The sequence below is a fragment of the Ascaphus truei genome, unplaced genomic scaffold (assembly GCF_040206685.1).
Source record: "Ascaphus truei isolate aAscTru1 unplaced genomic scaffold, aAscTru1.hap1 HAP1_SCAFFOLD_2030, whole genome shotgun sequence".
Classification (NCBI taxonomy): domain Eukaryota; kingdom Metazoa; phylum Chordata; class Amphibia; order Anura; family Ascaphidae; genus Ascaphus; species Ascaphus truei.
The window spans coordinates 13,158-35,325 of NW_027454938.1; the positions used below are offsets into that span (position 1 = coordinate 13,158).

At 44.9% G+C, this 22,168-nt stretch overlaps 1 long non-coding RNA gene across 1 annotated transcript; it reads left to right on the plus strand.

Moving 5' to 3' along the window:
• The first annotated feature begins 4,608 nt into the window (after positions 1 to 4,608).
• On the plus strand, positions 4,609 to 17,443 carry LOC142477156 (uncharacterized). The gene is made up of 6 exons (XR_012792197.1): positions 4,609 to 4,703; positions 8,335 to 8,454; positions 9,441 to 9,538; positions 11,103 to 11,213; positions 14,532 to 14,643; positions 16,375 to 17,443. It is a non-coding gene; the product is annotated as an uncharacterized LOC142477156 (long non-coding RNA).
• Positions 17,444 to 22,168: the final 4,725 nt, after the last annotated feature.

The window sequence follows — 22,168 nt, forward strand, 5'->3', positions numbered from 1 at the left end:
ACATAGAGCTATCTCTGTCTCTCTCTACACTTATCTCTATGTCTCCTTCTATGTTTGCTGATGTGTGGGATATCTCTTATAATCTTGAACCTGCTCATATACACATCGGGCCTCCCTGCCTCTGCCTCCCTGCTAAGAGTGTTAACCTATCTAATGTAATCCACATTCCTTTCCTTACTTTTCTCTTCCCTTCTCCTATGCCATCTGGAATGTCCGTTCTCTGACTAACAAGGCTCTAGTTGTACATGACCTCTTCTGCTCTCATCATTCACAATCAGTCATTCCCCTCACCCCATCTTACCTGTCCCACTGATTTGCCTCTGCTTAATTAAACTCTCCTCTGACATCTACTCTAACCTCTCTGCTCTCTCTCTCTTTCCGCTTAAACTAACAATCTTATTAACTCTTACAATGCTATCCTCCTATCTATATGCCCCCTCTAGGCTCTGACACACTTGTCCCTCTAGCCCACACCCTTGGCTAAATTCCCAAACATGTTCATCACACTTCCACTCGCTGTTCTTAATGCCTATGAAGGAAATCACACAATTGATATTTGATTTTTCTACAGTAAAAATGTCTCCAGTCCTGTATAAAGCTGCTCTCTGGGGCCAAACCACACTACTTTTTTTTCACATTCATCAACACTCAAATTTAATTTACGCTGTCTTTTTTTCCCTGTATTTGACTCCCTCCACTAACCTTCTCCTCACACTTGCCATCCTTCCTTCACTTCTCCTCAAGCATTTGACTACTTCAGAGGCAAGGTGGATGCCACCCACAAGGAGATTCCTTCTGTCCCTTCCCCCTTCTCTCCTTCTACCTAATTCTCCTTCTGCATTTGACTCCTTTTCTTCTCTTACAGAGCTGGAAGCTAATCATCTTCTCTTCTCCCTCTACCACATGCCCTCTAGATCGTATCCCCTCACACCTTACTGCATCTCTTAGTCCCCACTCTCACCCACATCTTCAATTCCTCCCTATTCTCTGGCTCTTTACCCTCTTACTTTAAGCCTGTAGTGGTCACCCTTTTCTCAGAAACAACCTACACCCTATGTGCCTTACTAACTACCGCCCTGTATCCCTCCTGCTGTTTGTCTCCTAATTGCTAGAATGTCAACATTCTTAAATCACATTCCCTCCTGGATCCTTTACAACCTGCCTTTCGTACAGCTCGTTCTACAGACTGTGCTTAAAGCAAATTCCCAAGGTCACTTTTCCCTACTAATCCTACTTGATCTATCTGCTGCGTTTGATGCTCTCAATCACTCTCCTCCTTCATATTCTAAACTCTCTTGGTATCCGTAACACAGTTCTATCCTGGTTTTCATCATAACTTTCCTGTCACACATTCTCCATCTCTGTTGCTAACATGTCTTCGTCTTCTATTGATCTGTCTGTGGGTATACATCAGGGCTCTGTTCTGAGATCTCTCTTTCTCTCTACATACTATCATTTGGTGACCTCATCAACTCTTTGTGACAATCCTATAAATAACAAATACAAATATCAGGTCATGGGAATAAGTGATTTGGACATAAAAGTAACATTTCGGAAGTGTGGACAACTAATACATCTTGTAGATTGCCTTTACAGTGTGATGTCATTGATTCAGTAGATTGTGTGCAGACCAGGACTGCAGTACAGTGTCACTCACATGGATGACTTGCGTGGTAGAAGCTCAAGAACAAGGATGTCAAACTCCAGTCCTCGAGGGCAGCAAACAGGCCAGGTTTTCAGGATATCCCTACTGAAAACCTGGCCTGTTTGGGACCCTCGAGGACTGGAGTTTGACATGCATGCTCTAGAAGGAGCACAGCTGTGGGTGGGAGGTGGATTTGCTTTGCATCAAATGGTTTGGAGCAAGGTTTATTGTATGTATTATCATAATAACAATGCAATGCTTAACTTTTATTTCAGGAGGGATGACTGCAGAACAGAAGTGAATATTGAAGCCATGTGTTCCTTTTCTTGCAAAAGAGAAAATTTGAAGGACAGTTGAAGAGAAGGAAAATTACTACACAGAGACAGATAAGCAATGTGTATATTTCTCATTTACCATTTAGTATTTGTCGTTTTATTGACTCCACACAATCCGGCTGCTACGGGTTTCACATTGAATATTTTCATCTCTACTCTACCCCTTCCTGTGATCTGAACCATGCAAGTTTTCGTTGATTCAATACATCATGAGTAGAGGGTGGCTACAGTATGAAGTAAAGACCCAAGGACCACATCTACTACCATTCATAACAAGAACATGTGCAGTAGCGCACAGCTGCAGTTCTATGTGATTGTTATGAAAGGTTGAGGTGGTAAATTCTATGAATCTGGAGTGGGATGGATCCTGTTTGCATCATATGGTTTCATCTAGGCCAGTAGATTATATAACTCTCAGTACAGGTTACACATGGCATCAGTATTAGTGATTTAAAGAGGAGGAAAGCTTCAATGTGGAGAACAAAGCCAAGTAATGTTGAAGTTACTCCTTTTACCATTTACTTGGTCAGTCTGTACTGTCTACTCTCCACACAGCTGCTAAGGATCTTCCATTTTAAATACTTTCACCTCCTATTCTGCACTGCTTTGCTGCCCATTATTCAGAGATGCGTTCCAGTCATGTTTAGCACTCTGAATCTCTCTGCAGTCATTGGTTCAGCACATCATGGGTAGAGCATGGCTACAGATACAGCAAGCTATTATTATTTTACCGGCTGATCACCCATAATATTGCATTAAAACATAGAATATCACTTAATTTCCAAAAGATTCAGTGATGCTGATAATGCAGAATCTCACAACATTTCCCATCATAATGCCATAATGCACAAGTGGGAGAAATAATCCTTGCTATATCTGTACATTGTGTGACGTATTACCTCAATGACCAATGAGAGCAAGTACATCTTCTGTATAGAGCGGCTGTGTTATGATGCAGTTATTGATCATCATTGACATAATCACAAGAATCTTATGCAAAGGGAAATTGTCCGCAGCGAAGTGAGATTTCAGCCCCCAAACGTCTGTAATATTAATGCAATGTCTTACTTTTGTTGCAGTGAACACTGAAGAGACGGATCTACTACAACACTGTACAGGATGAGCATACGCTACAAGCAGCAAAATGATCTTGCAGTTGACAGTATGTTGTTCTGGTAATGTGCACAATTATTATTTATGGGCTACACACCACAGTGCTGGACATATTCTGTTAACTTCAACTCTACTCCTAACATGGAGATGTCTTCCTGGTGTTACTGATTCAGTACATCATATGCACAGTGTGGTTATGATATGATGGATTGATTTAATGAACCCACCAACCAATGATGACATCTGCATCATCTTCTGTAAAGTGCAGCTACAGCATGATATTATCAGCATTTGGTGCGGTATAATCAGAGGTATCTATGTGCTTTTGTGCCTGTTTTAAGTCCTCCAGCTTAACGCCCCTACACCTCCCACTACACAGGCATACTTACTTATGCATACACTGACATCTGGCATACCTACACACACCCCAGGGCCACTTCCTTCCCCTGATGTCAGGGAGAGGATGGGCATGCAGAGTGCAGTAAGTCTCCACGTTACTCTGGCCAACAGTCTTGGCCTACCTCCAGCATCTGTCACCCACAACATCTGTTCCCTCCTTGTAAAGTGCTGAACTATCTCACCTGGGTCAGTGCTATAGCTGATCACAGTGCCCGATCAGGATGTCACTGTGACAGGCAGCAGTGCAGATTGACCGGTCAATCAATGCAGTGCCGCAACATATGCACTAAATGAGATTTCCGTGCCCCCAGTCAGGTTACTCCCTGGGCAGTGACCCTGCTCACACCCTCCCCTAGTTCCACCTCTGATCACAATTATCTCTCTTGGAGAGTGTAGCAAATTGGAGTTGGGGGAATCTCACCTCTGCCATGCATGGTCACAATCTGGGCACAGGACCCAAATAGTGGGCAATGTGGCACTTCTTACAGTAGAGAATAAGTAACTTTATTCTTTACTTGTGTATTAAGGACCTTATTTGCATTAAATTCAGTCCACATGGGACCAAGACTTTCTGGCTTACTGAACAAAGTGGAATTGTTTCGTAGAGGGTGGAGAATTGTATTTTATCTGAAATTACCCCCTCTGCACAAAATACAAACAATTCTACCCATACAAGTACCTTGTGGAAGTTGTTGCCCTCTATCTTCCTGTGGTCTCTCCCTGTTTCTCACCGTGCCTCCTCCCATTTCCTTGCACCTCTGCGTCTCCGCATATATCCCTATACTCAGAGCCGGCTCCGGTCAGTGACATGGGATGCCCAAATATGAGCATACCCATATATGGGCATCCATGCCACTGACCGGAGCCCGCTCTGTTGCGGATATGGAGAGAGACTGGGAGATTTACATCCCCTTATAATTCATATGGTGCATAGTACCGGCACGTATTGTTTTACCGGTACTGTGTACCTTCCTACTTTCACACTGGTACAGTATATGCTGCAGTGGGACTGAGAGGGATATATTGGTAACACATAGTCATTGTTGGGGGAATTCAATCCATTTTGAAAATAGTAATGAAATGTTTTTTACTTTTCTTTTTTTTCAGTAATGAAGAATGAAACATTTCTGTTAAAATTGAATTGGAGGTGAACTGGATTCATCATCAACTCTGCACCAGTGTGAATTGATGTTCTTTAATGTTCTGATAAGGTACATGCAACATCTCTTCCTCAACCCCTGCACCACTCTCTGCCTCTTGCCTCTCTCTCTCCACCTCCCTGCTAAGCGTATTAACCCATCTAATGTAATCCACATTCCATGTCTCACTTTACTCTTCACTTCTCACGTGCCCTCTGGAATGACTGCTCTCTGACTAACAAGGTCTATTTGTACATGACCTCTTCTGCTCTCATCATCCACCACCTCTCATTCCCCTCACCCCTGTCCTACTCGATACCTCAGCTTAATTGAACTCTCTCCTCTGACATCTACCCTTATCTCTAACCTCTCCTCACTTTCTGCTTAAACTAACTATTTTGTTAACTCTTACAATGCTATCATCTCCTCCTCCCTCCTCCTCCATCATCTATATGCCCCTTCTAGGCTCTGACACACTCATCCCTCTAAGGCCGTGATTATCATGGGCACACGCTTGGTCGTCCACAGTGCGTGCGAGCGATGCAGGGCCTCCCCGTCGCCTCGGACCTCAGTGCAGGGATTGCTGGAGCGACAGGCATGCGCTAACTTTGCCTTCTGTTGCGTGCTTACTATAGACGCAGCCTAACCCATGCATTGGTTTAATTCACAAGCACGCTCTCATCACACTTCATCACATCACACTGCTGCTCTTAACACCTATGGAGGAAATCTCACAGTCTGATTTTCTACACTAAACCTTTGTCCTGTTCTGTAAAACTCTGCTCCTTTTTTTAAGGTCAAACACTACTTTTTCCTCACTCATCAACACTCCAATTTCATTCACACTGTCTTCTATGTATTTGAGTCCCACCACTGACTTTCTCCTCCCACTTAACAACCATCCTTTATTTCTCCTCAAGCCTTTGCTCACTTGAGGCAAGGTGGATGCCATCCACAAGTAGATTCGTTCTCTCCCTTCCCCCTCTCTCTTTTTCTATCTAGATCTCATTGCACTCTTGACTCCTTTTCTCCTGTCACAAAGCTGGAACCTGATCTTCTCTTCTCCCTCTACCACATGCCCTCTCAATCCTATATTCTCACTCTCACCCACATCTTCAATTCCTCCATATCCTTTGGCTCTTTCAACTCTTCCTTTTAAGCATGCAGTGGTCACCCCTATTCTCAAAAATAACCTTGACCTTGTGTGAATTTCTAACTATCGCCCTGTATCCGTCCTACCATTTGCCTCCTAATTGCTAGAACGTCTTGTGATCTCCCGTTTGATCAACATTCTTAAATCACATGCTCCTCTGGGCCCTTCACAATCTGCCTTTCCCAATGTAACCAATTATGTACATAAAGAAAATTCCCAAGGTCCATTTTACTTACTAATCCTGCTTGATCTCTCTTCTGCTTTTGATACTGTCAATCACTCTTCTCATTCATATTCTAAACTCTTTCTTCGTATCCGCAGCAAACTTATATCCTGGTTTTCATCATACTTCTCCATCACACATTCTCCATCTCTGTTGCTAACGTGTCTTTGTCTCCTGTTGTTTTGTCTGTTGGTATACCTCAGGACTCTGTTCTGGGACCTCTCTCACTACATACTATCACTAGTTGACCTTATCAACTATTTTGTCCCTTGATATCATCTCTATGCAGATGATACACACACCTATCCACCCTACCGTCACTCCTGCAATTTAGTTCCTAGTTTCGGGTCGCCTCCTGGCTATATCCTCCATGGATGACACTCTTCTGCCTTAAACCTAATGTCTAAAACTGAGCTCCTCATATTTCCCCCTAAATCTGGCCTAATATCACCTTTCTCCATCGCAGTAAACAGTACTACCATCATCCTGTCATGAAAGCACATTGCCTAGGAGTAACATTTGACTCTTCCCTTTCCATCTTCATTCACGACACTGGCTAAAGTTTGTCGATTCTTTCTCTGTAATATTTCCAAGATTTGCCCTTTTCTCTGTCAATCTACTGCTAAAACGCCAATGCATGCCCTTATCGTATGGGTTAACATACTGCTAACAGGGCTCCCTGCTTCACAACTTTCTCATTTGCAATCTATCCAAAACTCTGCTGCTTGAATAATTTCCCTTTCTCCCACAACAGTATCTGCTCATCTCCTCCTCCTCCTTAAATCCCTCTCCTTGCTTCCCATCAAGTTTCAGATCACCTACAAAGTTCTCCTCCTTACCTTTTTGTTAAGGTTCTCTATTAGTGGTGTACCGAGTACCCGGCGTTACCCGACACATTTCCAGCTACCCGGACATTACTCGAAACCGGCCACTGAGAAGTGGACTTGGCCGGGTAATACCCGGCGTCGGGTAATGTCAGGGCAGCTGGAAATAATCTTTTATACTTACCTTTCCTAAGACATCTAGGATCAGCAGCAGCAGTCCTCTGATGTTGGCAGCATCAGAGGTGTCTTCACCTGGCGGGGGGAGCTGCAGGAATCACTTCCACAGCACCGAAGCAGGTAAGCTGTGTCTGTGAGCCTGCAGCTCCCCCGCCGGCTGAAGACACCACAGATGCTGCCACCGTCACAGGACTGCTGCTGATCCTAGATGTCACCGCCACCCGGAAGGTAAGTGCCAAACCGTGTACCCGACCGGGTAGAACCTTTCATTTTGGCCGGGTACCCGTTACCCATTTTTTTATAGTTGAGGACCCAGTCCAACACTATTCTCTATTCATCTGCTCCTTCCTACATATCATCTTTGGTCTCGTTATGCCCTTCCTCGTCTCCTAAGCTCTACTAATAACTGTCTCCATTATACTTCTTACACCTCTACTGCGCACTCGCTCTCTTGCCTGAAACCCTTTCCCATCAATTTACCTGTGAAACTCACACACACTCAGTATATGCCAACATACCCTCTTCCACCCACATTTAAGATCAACCTTAAAATTCACAACTTAAATGAAGCATTTCAATAGCTTTTACTCGTTGCTACTGTCACTCATTCAGTCACTAACTATTGTTCCCAAGAAGTGCTTTATACTACAAGTACCCACCATTAAGGACAAGCATTGTCATCTACTGCACTTGTTCCCCCACCTGTTGTCTCTCTGTAAGTCTCCTTACATTTCTCTTAGATTGTAAACTACCCAGGACAGGGATTTACTTTCCTATTGTCTGTTTTTGTTTGTTGAACTTATTGTATAATAATTTCCTGTACTTTTTGGTCTCTCTTGTAAAGCGCTGAGTACACAATGGGTGGTATATAAATAGAGATATATGCAGAGTCTAGAGACAAGGCACACGTGTATAGGTAGCTACAGTTTATCCGGGACCGTATGCATCCTTGAAGTGCCTGTCCCAGTTATTTTCTATTGATTGCAATGTAGGAGTGTCTGTCCTGTCTTATTTTTTTTATTATTATTATTATTATTATTATTATTATATATACATAGATATATACAAAGATTGTTTCCTGTCGTTAGCATGACATTGTGTGACACAGTGTGATGTCATTGATTCAGTAGATTGTGTGCAGACCGGGACTGCAGTACAGTTTCACTGACATGAATAACTTGTGTGGTAGAAGCTCTAGAAGGAGCACAGCTGTGGGAGGGAGGTGGATTTGCTTTGTATCACATGGTTTGGAGCAAGGTTCATTGTATGTATCGTCAATAATAATTATAATAATAATAATGCAATGCTTAACTTTTTTATTTCAAGAGGAAAGACTGCAGAACAGAAGTGAATATTGAAGCCATGTGTTCATTTTCTTGCAAAATAGAAAATTGAAGGACAGTTGAAGAGGAGGAAAATGACTACACAGAGACAGATAAGCAATGTGTATATTTCTCATTTAGTATTTGTCGTTTTATTGACTCCAAAAAATCCGGCTGCTAAGGGTTTCGCATTGGACATATTCACCTCTACTCCACCCCTTCCTGTGATCTGTACCATGCAGATTTTTGTTGATTCAATACATCATGAATAGAGTGTGGCTACAGTATGAAGTACTGACCCAAGGACCACATCTACTACCATTCATAACAAGAACATGTGCAGTAGCGCACTGCTGCAGTTCTATGTTATTGCTATGAAAGGTTGAGGTGGTGCAATCATATGAATCTTGAGTGGGAGGGATCCTGTTTGCATCATTTAATTTGATCTAGGCCAGTAGAGTATATAACTCTCAGTACAGGTTACATATGGCATCAGTATTAGTGATTTAAAGAACAGAAAAACAGGAGTGGAGAACAAAACCAAGTAATGTTGAAGTTACTACTTTTTACTATTTACTTGGTCAGTCTGTACTGTCTACTCCCCACACAGCTGCTAAGGGTTTCCATTTGAGATACATTCACCTTCTACTCTGCACTACTGTGCTACCCTCTATTCAGAGATGAGTTCAAGTCATGTTTACCACTCTAAATCGCTCTGCAGTCATTGATTCAGCACATCATGGGTAGAGCATGGCTATAGATACAGCAAGCTTTATTTTACCCTAATATTGCATTAAAAAATAGAATATCACTCAGTTTCCTACAGATTTACTGATGCTGATAATGCAGAATCTCACCCTCCCATCATAATACACCAGAGGAAGAAATAATCCTTGCTATATATGTACATTGTGTGACATATTGCCTCCATGACCATTGATGGCAAATACATATTCTGTATAGAGCAGCTGTGTTATGATGTAGTTGTTATTGATCATCATTGAGATATAATCACAAGAATCTTATGCAAAGGGAAACTGTCATTAGCATAGTGGGATTTCAGCCCCCAAACTTCTGTAATATTAATGCAATGTCTTACTTTTATTGCAGTGAACACCGAAGAGACGGATCTACTACAACACTGCACAGGACAAGAGTATACACTACAAGCAGCAAAATGATCATGCAGTTGACAATATGTTGTTCTGGTAATGTGCACAATTATTATGTATGGGCTCCACACCACAGTGCTGGACATATTTTGTTAACTTCAACACTACCCCTACCATGGAGATGTCTTCCTGTGGTTGGTGTTACTGATTCAGTACATCATATGCACAGTGTGGCTATTATATGATGGATTGATTTAATGAACCCACCAAACACTGATGACATCTGTATCATCTTCTGTAAAGTGCATCTACAGCAGGATATTATCAGCATTTGGGGTGATATAATCAGAGGCATCTATGTGCTTTTGTGCTGGGTAAAGTCCTCCAGCTGAACCGCCCCCCGCCCCCCACCCCCCTACACCTCCTGCCACACAGGCAAACTTACTTACACACACAGCACACTTACTTATGCACACTGACACTTGGCATACCTACACACACACACCCCACAGCCACTGGCATGCATGCAGAGTCCTGGGCATGCAGGATGGGCATGCAGAGTACAGAATATCTCCACCTTGCTCTGGCCCGTACTCTTGGCCTACCCCCAGCATCTGTCACCCACAACCTCTGTTCCCTCCCTGTAAATTGCTGCACTAACACACCTTGGTCAGCGCTGCAACCGATCACAGCACCGGATCATGTCACTGTGATAGGAAGCAGTGCTAATTGACCGGTCAATCAATGCCATGTGGCAACATACGCACCAAAAGAGATTTCCATGCCCCCTGACAGGCTACTCCCTGGGCAGTGACCCTGCTCATCTTCCACCTCTGATCACAATATTCTCTCTTGGAGAGTGTAGCAAATTGGAGTTGGGGGAATTTCACCTCTGCAGTGCATGTAGAGTCCTGTATGCAGAGTACAGAAAGTCTCCACCTTAGTCTGGCCCGTACTCTTGGCCTACCCACAGCATCTGTCACCCACAAATAATACATACACTAATACTCCCCACAATACACACTTTAATACCTCCTCAATAATAATCTCCCCAATAATATTATAGTCTTAAACACAATATACACAATACCCCCTAACACAAGATACCCAATCTAACACTCTCCTCTGCACCTCAACATAATATACACACTATAATACCCTACACACAATATAATACTCCCACACACACACACAATATACACACTATCCTCCTACCGCCATAAAACACAACCAATAATACACACACACTTTGTGGATGTTGGGACCAGCTCCTTGCATGCACCAGTGAAAGAGAGAGGCCTGCCATCAGTGCCTCCCTCCGTTTCCCATCTTCTCCCTGTCTCCCTCCCTTTCTTTGCATCTCCCTGCATCTTTGCGTATACCCAGTCAGTGACGGCTCCGGTCACGTGATGCCTTAATATGGGCTTATCCATATATCTGTTGCAGAGATGGAGAGAGACCTGGAGATTTTACATTTCCTTATAATTCATATTGGTACTTAGTACGGGCACTTATTGTTTTATCAGTACTGGGTACCTGACCGTACTGGCCTACGAGTGAGAAGGCAATATTGGCATCACACAGTTACTGTTGAATATGTCATTCAATCCATTTTGAAAATAGTAATGCAATGTGGTTTTGTTTTGTTTGCTTTTTGCAGTAATGAAGAATGAAAAAGTTATATTAATATTAAATTGGAGGGGAACTGGATTCAGCATTTCTTCATGAACTCTGCACTTGTGAGCATTGACCTTCTTGAGTGCCCTGACAGGTACACGCAACTTTAAGACTATAATCTTCATCAACTGCTGTGCAAGCTTTCGTGCTATACCTCCCCCTCCGGTTTTGATTTATACATTTGCTCTCTCAATTCATGTCCTCTAATATCTGGAGGCTCTCTCCTAGCATTTCTCTCTACCACAGCACGTCATCCCAATGTAACCTCTCTCTTGTTCTTTCTGTTTACTGTTTCCTCACTCCTCTGTAAAACTTTTCTAATTTCTCTAACTTCCACACTCCTGCTTTTATCCACATGTTCTATACACTTTCCTTCCCCTACCTTTGCATGTGTCTACACAAAGCACCATTTGTACAGACCTCTATTGCAGCTATTTCTGCACTGCTCAATGAAATGCACTCCTGCACATCCTATTCTCTTCCACCTTCCCTCATTCTCTACGCCCCCCTCTCAAAGCCCCCTCTCTCTATGTCTCCTCTCTCTACGCCTATCTGTCTCATTCTCTTGACGCCCTTCTCTCTCTACATATCCCTATCTCTGTCTCTCTCTACACCTATCTCTGTGTCTCCTTCTATGCTCGCTGATGTTGGGGGATATCTCTTATAATCTTGGACCGGCTCATATACACATCAGGCCTCCCTACTAAGAGTGTTAACCTATCTAATGTAATCCACATTCCTTTCCTTACTTTTCTCTTCCCTTCTCCTGTGCCCTCTGGAATGTCCACTCTTACTAACAAGGCTCTAGTTGTACATAACCTCTTCTGCTCTCATCAGTCACAATCAGTCATTCCCCTCACCGCATCTTACCTGTCCCACTGATTTGCCTCTGCTTAATTAAACTCTCCTCTGACATCTACTCTAACCTCTCTTCTCTCTTCTCTCTTCTCTCTCTTTCTTTCTGCTTAAACTAACAATCTTATTAACTCTTACAATGCTATCCTCCTATCTATATGCCCCCTATAGGCTCTGACACACTCATCCCTCTAACCCACACCTTTGGCTAAATTCCCAAACACACTCATCACACTTCCACTCGCTGTTCTTAATACCTACGGAGGAAATCTCACACTTTGTTTGATTTTTCTACAGTAAAAATGTCTCCTGTCCTGTATAAAGCTGCTCTCTAGGGCTAAATACACTACTTTTTTCCACACTCATCAACACTCAAATTTAATTTACGCTGTTTTTTTTCTCTGTATTTGACTCCCTCCACTGACCTTCTCCTCCCACTTGCCATCCTTCCTTCACTTCTCCTCAAGCATTTGACTACTTCAGAGGCAAGGTGGATGCCACCCAAAAGGAGATTCCTTCTGTCCCTTCCCCCTTCTCTCCTTCTACCCAAATCTCCTTCTGCACTTGACTCCTTTTCTTCTCTTACAGAGCTGGAAGCTAATCATCTTCTATTCTCCCTCTACCACATGCCCTCTAGATCGTATCCCCTCACACCTTACTGCATCTCTTAGTCCCCACTCTCACCCACATCTTCAATTTCTCCCTATTCTCTGGATTTTTGCCCTCTTACTTTAAGCCTGTAGCGGTCACCCTTTTGTCAGAAACAAACTACACCCTATGTGCCTTACTAACTACCGCTCTGTATCCCTCATGCTGTTTGCCTTCTAATTGCTAGTGTCAACATTCTTAAATCACATGCCCTCCTGGATCCTTTACAACCTGCCTTTCGTACAGCACGTTCTACAGACTGTGCTTAAAGCTAATTCCCAAGGTTTTTCCCTACTAATCCTACTTGATCTATCGGCTGCGTTTGATGCTCTCAATCACTCTCCTCCTTCATATTCTAAACTCTCTCTTGGTATCAGTAACAAAGTTCTATCCTGGTTTTCATCATAACTTTCCTGTCACACATTCTCCATCTCTGTTGCTAACATGTCTTCGTCTTCTATTGATCTGTCTGTGGGTATACATCAGGGGTCTGTTCTGAGATCTCTCTTTCTCTCTACATACTATCATTTGGTGACTTCATCAATGCTTTTGGCCTTAGATATAATCTCTATGCGGATGATACACACACAAATCTATCCACCCCTGTTCTCACTCCTGCAATCCAGTCCCTACTCTTGGGTTGTCTCCTGGCTATATGCTCATGGATGGCACTCCACTGCCTTAAACTTAATGTCTAACACTGGGCTCATATTATCCCCTTTCTCCATCACAGTAAACAGTACTACCATCTATCTTGTCATCAAACATGTTGCATAGGAGTAACATTTGGCTCTTCAATTCCATCTCCATTCACATGCACGGCTATGGGTAAAATGTGTTGCCTCTTTCTCTGTAATATTGCCAAGATCTTCCCTTTCCCCTCTCAACCTACTGCTAAAACTCCAATGTATACTGTTATCCTATAGGTTATTTTAACATACTACTAACAGGCCTCCATGCTTCACAACTTTCTCCTATGCAAAACTCTGCTGCTTGAATTATCTCACTTTCTCCCACAACAGTCTCTGCTCATCTCCTTAAATCCCTGTCCTGGCATCCCATCAAGTTTTTGTATCACCTACAAAGTTCTCCTCCTTACCTTTTTGTTAAGGCTCTCCATTAATCTGCTCCTTCTTGCATATCATCTTTGATCTCTCGTTATGCCCTTGCTTGTCTCTTGCACTATAACCATAACTGTCTCCTGTAAACTTCTTTCACCTCTACTGTTCTCTCACTTGCCTGAAACCATTTTCCATCACTGCACCGTACATGTGAAACTTCCTCACACTCAGTATATGCCAACATAACCTCTTCCACCCACATGTAAGACCAATCTTAAAATTCACGACTTAAATCAAGCATTTCAAAAACTTTGACTCGTGGCTACTGTCCCACACCCACAGTCACTGCTAACAACTATTGTTCCCAAGATGTGCTTTCTACTAATTGTACCCACCATAAGGACAAGCATTGTCATCTACTGCACTTCTTCCCCCAACTGCTGCCTCTCTTTAAGTCTTCTAACATTTCTATTAGATTGTAAAGTTCCCAGGGCAAGGATTTACTTTCCTATAATCTGTTTTTATTTGTCGCACTTATTTTTTAATTATTTTTCCCCTCTCCCCTAATGATATACATATAGGTTTTCCTGTCATTTGCATGACAGAGTTATTATGGTTAACTATTGCATCATGTAGACTGCCTTTTCAGTGTGATGTAATTGATTCAGTACTTTGTGTGCAGACTGTGACTGCAGTACAGTGTCACGAACATTAATGACTTGTGTGGTAGAAGCTCTAGAAGGAACACAGCTATGGGAGGGAGGTGGATTTACTTTGGATCACATGGTTTGGCGCAAGGTTCATTGTATGTATGATCATAACCATGCAATGCTTAACTTTTATTTCAGGAGGGAAGAACAGTGAATATTGAAGCCATGTGTTTCTTTTCTGTCAGAAGAGAAATTTTGAAAGACAGTTGAAGAGGAGGAAAATGACTACACAGAGACAGATAAGCAATGTGTATATTTCTCATTTAGTATTTGTCGTTTTGTTGACTCCACACAATCCAGCTGCTAAGGGTTTCGCATTGGACATATTCCCCTCTACTCTACCCTTCCTGTGATCTGTACCATGCAGGTTTTTGTTGATTCAATACATCATGAGTAGAGTGTGGCTGCTGTATGAAGTATTGACCCAAGGACCACATCTACTACCATTCATAACAAGAACATGTGCAGTAGCGCACTGCTGTAGTTCTATGTGTTTTATTAAAGGTTGAAGTGGTGCAATCATATGAATCTGGAGTGGGATGAATCCTGTTTGCATCATATGGTTTCATCTAGGCCAGTAGAGTATATCTCTCAGTACAGGTTACACATGGCATCAGTAGTAGTGATTTAAAGAACAGAAAAAACAAGAGAAACTTCAATGTTGATAACAAAGCCAAGTAATGTTGAAGATACTCCTTTAACTATTTATTTGATCAGTCTGTACTGTCTACTCCCCACACAGCTACTAAGTCTTCCATTTGAGATACATTCACCTCCTACTCTGCACTGCTGTTCTGTCCTCTATTCAGAGATGTGTTCCAGTCATGTTTACCACTCTGAATCACTCTGCAGTCATTGATTCAGCACATCATGGGTAGAGCATGGCTACAGATACAGTAAGCTTTATTTTACCGGCTGATCATCCATAATATTGCATTAAAACATAGAATATTACTCAGTTTCCAAAAGATTCAGTGATGCTAATAATGCAGAATCTTACAACACATCCCATCATAATGCACCAGAGGAAGAAATAATCCTTGCTACACTACCGACACGTTTTATTGAAGCACGGCTAGCACCGCAAGCCGGGGGATGCCCCGGCGTGCTAGCCGCACTCCCTCAGCGTGCCGCGCATCACCGATGCACGGTCACGCGTCATCGGGTGCCTGCGCCCCCTGCACGCGCGTCCAGGGCTCCCCGAGGGAGCACTGGTGTCCCGCGATGTGGGGGACAGCGGCAGGGGGTTCCGGGGGACCCGACGGACCCGGCACCGGAAGGGAGAAAGCCCCGATCGGAGGGCGCTCCTCCGCTGCTTCGGCGTGCGCCCGGCACCCTCCGGCGCGCGCCAGGTTACTGCTGCGGCCAAGAACGGGCAAATGCTCGAATAAACTCGGCCGCAGCAGTATACTGCTGCGGCACAGTTTATTCGAGCATTTGCCCGTTCTGTGCCGCAGCAGTAGCCTGGCGCGTGCCCGAGTGTGACGGGCGCGCGCCGAAGCAGCGGAAGAGCGCCCTCCGATCGGGGCGCTCTCCCTACCGCTGCCGGGTCCGCCGGGTCCCCCGGAACCCCCTGCCGCTGTCCCGCGATCGCGGGACACCAGGGCTCCCTCGGGGAGCCCCTGGACACGCGTGCAGGGGGCGCACGCTCCCGATGACGCGTGACCGCGCGTCTATGATGCACGGCACGCCGAGGGGCGGCCACTAGCAAGCCGGGAGATTTCCCGGCTTGCGGTACCGACCACACTTCAATAAAGTGTGTCGGTAGTGTATCTGTACATTGTGTGACGTTTGGCCTCCATGACCATTGATAGCAAATACATATTTTGTATTGAGCGGCTGTGTTATGATGTAGTTGTTATTGATCATCATTGAGATATAATCACAAGAATCTTATGCAAAGGGAAAATGTCTGCAGCATAGTGGGATTTCAGCTCCCAAACTTCTGTAATATTAATGCAATGTCTTACTTTTATTGCAGTGAACACTGAAGAGACGGATCTACGACAACACTGCACAGGACAAGAGCAAACACTACAAGCAGCAAAATGATCTTGCAGTTGCAAGTATGTTCTGTAATGTGCACAATTATTATTTATGGGCTACACACCACAGTGCTGGACATATTCTGTTAACTTCTACCCCTACCATGGAGATGTCTTCCTGTGATTGATTCAGTACATCATATGCACAGTGTGGCTATGATATGATGGATGGATTTAATGAACCCACCACCCACTGACATCTGCATCATCTTCTGTAAAGTGCAGCAGGATATTATCAGCATTTGGGGTGGTATAATCTGGGGCATCTATGTGCTTTTGTGCCTGGATAAGTTCCTCCAGCTGAACCACCCCCCTATACCTGCCACACAGGCATACTTACAGAGCACACTTACACTTGGAATACACACACACACACACACACACAGACACTGTCATGCATGCAGTGTCCTGTATGCAGAGTACAGAAAGTCTCCACCTTACTCTGGCCCGTACTCATGGCCTATCCCCAGCATCTGTCATCCACAACCTCTGTTCCCTCCCTGTAAAGTGCTGCACTAACACACCTGGGTCAGCGCTGCAGCTGATCACAGTGCCGGATCATGATGTCAATGGGATAGGCAGCAGAGCTGATTGACAAGTCAATCAATGCAGCTCCGCAATATATGCACCAAAAGAGATTTCTGTACCCCCTGTCAGGCTACTCCCTGGGCAGCGACCCTTCTCACCCCTCTCATTCCACCTCTGATCACAATAATCTCTCTTGGAGTGTGTAGCAAATTGGAGTTGGGGGAATCTCACCTCTGTAGTGCATGGTCACAATCTGGGCACTGTACCCAAATATTGGGCAATGTGGCACGTCTTACAGTAGAGAATAGAATAAGTAACTATATTCTTTACTTGTGTATTAAGGAACTTATTTGCAATAAAAATTCAGTCCACCTGGGACCAAGACTTTCTGGTTTTCTGAATAAAGTGGAATTGTTTTCCTATAATTTTATATTCTCTGAAATGTAACATCACAATAAAGTACTCCTATTTTTTTCCTTTGTGCTTTTTTATGGACTATTCCTTTATGTATTTCACTTAATGGGACTAATTACCTTACGATTAGATTTCACTTGTATTTTCTTGGGTTACTCTTTGGAATTTCTCTCTGTGTTCATTTATACTATCTTATTTAGAGCAGTCTTTGCCATTGGACCCCATTTCTTGCCAGAGAGATCTGTAACACAGAGTATTGAAGAGAGTACAGAACAGTGGTGAAGTAGATTTTTATGCTTCTAGGCAGCCTCCCTTCTCACCATGTATTCTGCCCCCGACGGTCTCTTGCACTGCTCCCTCCTACACCCACTCTCCTCACTCTTCCCTCCCCTCCCCGCTATCACTCAATGACCCCCTCTCATTCAATCCTGCTCCCTTACTCCCCCCTCACTCATTCTTCCTTCTGCACACACAATCCTCCCGAATATCACTCCCAAACAACACACACACTAATTCTCCCCACAATACACACTATAATACCTCCTTGTGACGATAGCTTCCACAGGCTTATTAATATTACACAAAAATAATTGGGTTTGAACTGAACGAGGCTTAAGATATAATAAATTGTATTTATTCCTTAGAATATAGGTGAACACAACAGATAATACAGTAACGAACAAGAAGTACACTTACTTAAGGGTTGGGGAATGAGAAGTATGATGTAGCATTTCTTTCAGCAGTGAGGAAATCATTCAGGTGATATCAGGTAACCATATCAGCAAACGAAGACAAAGGATATATGGGTGGACAGCAGTTTATAAACCATTCTCCTTCTATTCTTAACCTTAAGCACAGGGGATTGGTTTCCAATTACCTCCAGCCACTCACTAACGTGGGAAAGCATTCTGACCCATGCCCCCCTGCTAGTTGGCACATGCGCAGTAGAACTCTGGGGGTCTCATTTCTGAAGCCCCACATTTACGTCAGGAATGCCAGACAGTCTACCATTTGGAGTTCTGGCAGGAAAACCTTTGTTGAAAGGTGTTAACTGGAACACTTAAGACCTGCCCTGGTTTGGGCTTCGGATAAACAGTGAGGGTGATAAAACTCTTTGAACAGCACTTAAATCCTAGACATAGCGGCGTCCCCAGGGCCATCTGCTACCTTATGGCCCAAAAGAATCTCTTCTGGGTCTTTGTCCATACCTTAAGATACACTATTAAGCATAAAACATAAACGTATTAAAATATCCGGTTCCGTTAGGTTTAGCAGGTCCAAACTTCCCAGTTCGCATTGCCAGAACTGGGACACCATATGGTCCAAAAAGCGACTTGCTACGACCTAAGAAACCGGAGTTACACCAATGCACATTAAATCATTTTAATACAAAAATCTCCATTGAAAAAGAAATCTCAGCTTTTCACTAAATCCCCATTGAAAACAACGGGCAGCTCCGCCATAGACTTTCAATGGTAAATCGCCGCCATTGAAGTCAATGGGGGTTTTCTGCCATTGAAGTTTATGGGAAAAGTCCCGAACTTCAAGGGGGTCCATACTCCGTCGGGTTGGTCCAAGCGGGTCAAGGATGGTTCTGCAGCGATGCCGGAGCAGTGGCTACAGATACCCCAAACCCTGATCCGCTGAACCCTCCGGAACCGGAGATATGGATTCCTAAAATTCAGCATTTCTCACTTAGTCATTTTTCTGAGCCGTTTCTGCCGCCGCCGGCAAAGCCTATGGCGCGACCCGCTCTATCTGGTTCGACCCTTATCGGGGGTCCAGGATTCGGGGACCCGGTGGTGGTCGAGTGGGGGGACGCTTAGGAACTAGGGGCAAAAAGAATTTTATCCCTAGGTGCCCTAAAACAGTTTATTTCCCCGCTAATTGACGTTGAACTTGACCCAGTGATTTTAGCTCTTTTGAAGGACATTGTATCCGCTTTGCGGTTTGCGGTCTGGACGGCAGCCAACTAGGTTACCTCGAGGCATCTCCATTGAAGTCAATGAGCCCATTGACTTTCAATGGGAAACCGCCGCTCTCCCTCTCGGACGCCACCTGCTGGTCACTACAGGAAACAGGACGAAAACAGCACAAATTCCTATTGAAATGCATTGAGCCCTAATGGCGGCCAATGGGGACCTGCAAAATGGTGCCCGAAAAGGCGGGAAACTTACACAAAGAGCTATAATCATTAAAGAATTATTAACCCTTGTGCTCCCGGATGGATTCTAGTGTGTGTGTGATGCAAACACTGAGTAACCAGACATTACAATGGAACAGGGGAAAATACATTTACATGTCATAACAAGGGTTACATCACATTTCTGGACCTCAGCCCAGTTAACCCCTTGTCTCCCTGGTGCGGTCAGGGGTGGCCAAATGGGGTGCAACCCCTTTAATACCGGGCCACCCCCTCTCTCCCTCTACACCTCCCCTTCTTAATGCGTGTCCTGTGGCCCACTGGCCCTGACGGGGAGTGGGGCACTGCTGGCACCATTAATGAATTCAGTCTCAGAGGGATAGTCCTGGCGTGAAAGTCCATCAGCATTGCTGTTTTCACTACCCTTTTTGTGCTGAATGGTGAATTCAAATTCTTGCAAAGCCAAGCTCCATCTCAGCAGTTTGGCATTTTCCCCTGATACCCTCTGTAGCCAGCTCAGGGGATTGTGGTCGGTAATGACCGTGAAAGCCCTCCCATAGACATAGGGCTGGAGCTTTTTGAGTGCCCACACAATGGCCAAGCACTCCTTTTCAATGGTGGCATATGCCACCTCCCTGGGGAGCAGTTTGCGACTGAGATACACCACAGGGTGCTCTTTGCCGTCGTCCCCCACCTGGCTCAACACAGCCCCCACACCAAAGTCTGAGGCATCAGTCTGAATAAGAAAATGCTTGGTATAATCTGGGGCAGCCAGGATGGGGGCCTCAGCAAGCGCAGCTTTCAGTGCCTGGAAAGCAGTTTCACAGGCAGGAGACCAGGTAATAAGCACAGGCAGTTGCTTCTTAGTCAGATCAGTCAGGGGTTTGGCCACGGCGCTGTACTGTGGGACAAATTTCCTGTAGTACCCTGCGGTGCCCAAAAAGGCCATGACCTGTTTCTTGGTTTTTGGAACAGGCCACTGAACTATGGCTTCTACCTTGGCTGGCTCTGGCTTGAAATGCCCTCCACCCACCCTGTGCCCTAAGTACAGGACTTCTGCCATACCTACCATACACTTAGTGGGTTTTAAGGTAAGCCCAGCCTCCCTGATTCTATCCAGCACCGCAGCTACATGTCCTATGTGGGATTCCCAGGAATTACTAAAGACAGCAATGTCATCTAAGTAAGCCCTGGCATAGCTCTGCATCCCTTCCAGTAACCTATTGACCAGGCGTTGGAAGGTAGCCGGGGCATTCTTCATCCCAAATGGCATCACCAAAAACTCATAGAGGCCACTTGGAGTGATGAATGCTGACTTCTCCCTAGCCTCCAGGGTCAGGGGAATCTGCCAGTAGCCTTTGCTCAGATCCATGGTGGTCAGATACTTTGCCCCCGCGAGTTCATCTAGTAACTCATCCATGCGGGGCATGGGGTAAGCATCTGACACCGTCCCAGCGTTGAGCAACCGGTAGTCCACACAAAACCGGGTGGTTTTGTCCTTCTTAGGCACTAGGACTACTGGACTTGCCCAAGGGCTCTGGGACGGAGTAATTACCCCTAGGGTCAGCATCTCCTCAATCTCTCTCCATACTTGTCTTGACCTCTGCTGACACTCTATAAGCGTGCTTATGCAGAGGCTGCAGGTCCCCTGTGTGTACTGGGTGTTTGGTGAGATGTGTGGTCCCTGGCATGTCAGTGAAGAGGGCGCTATACTGAGCTAGCATGTCCCTGGCTTCTCCCTTCTGCCTAGCACTCAACTGTGCCCCGATCTCTACCTGCTCAACAGTGTTTCCTTGCTTTGCCTCCCCTAGGAGATCAGGCAGAGCATTGCTCGCCGGATCCTCCAGCAGTGGGCTACAAATGGCCATTACTGCTCCCATACTCGGTGCTCTGTATTCCTTTAACATATTAATGTGATATGTCTTGTGCCTCTCAGGCGCTACCTGTACAACATAGTTGCACTCATTCACCTTTCGGATAACCGGGTACGGTCCCGACCAGGCAGCCATCAGCTTGTTCTCCCGAGTGGGTTTGAGAACAAGCACCTGCTGTCCTGGGATGAATTCTCTGCTACGGGCCTGCTGGTCATACCATTGCTTCTGCTTGGTCTGAGCAGCCCTGAGGTGGTCCTGGGCCACCCCCATAAGCATCTCTAACCGGTCTCTGAGATCTACTACATACTGGATCACTGAAGCATCAGTAGCAGTAGTCTCCCCCTCCCATCCCTCACGGAAGAGGTCCAGAGGTCCACGTACCCTGCGGCCATATAGTAGCTCGAAGGGGGAGAAGCCTGTAGATTCTTGCGGTACCTCTCGGTATGCAAACAGCAAGTGCTGCAGGTGAATCTCCCAGTCTTTCCCCTCCGCCTCTATAAAGGTCCGAAGCATCTGCTTCAGGGTACCATTAAACCTCTCACATAATCCGTTTGTTTGGGGATGGTAAGGGGTAGTGCGCTGGTGCTGTACACCGCAGGCATCCCAGAGACAATGTAACAGTTCACTCATGAACTGCGACCCCTGATCAGTTAGGATCTCACTAGGGAAACCTACCCTAGCAAAAATGTTCAGCAAAGCTGCTGCCACTGTCTTGGCACTTATGGTGCCCAGCGCTACCGCCTCAGGGTACCGGGTGGCAAAATCCACCAC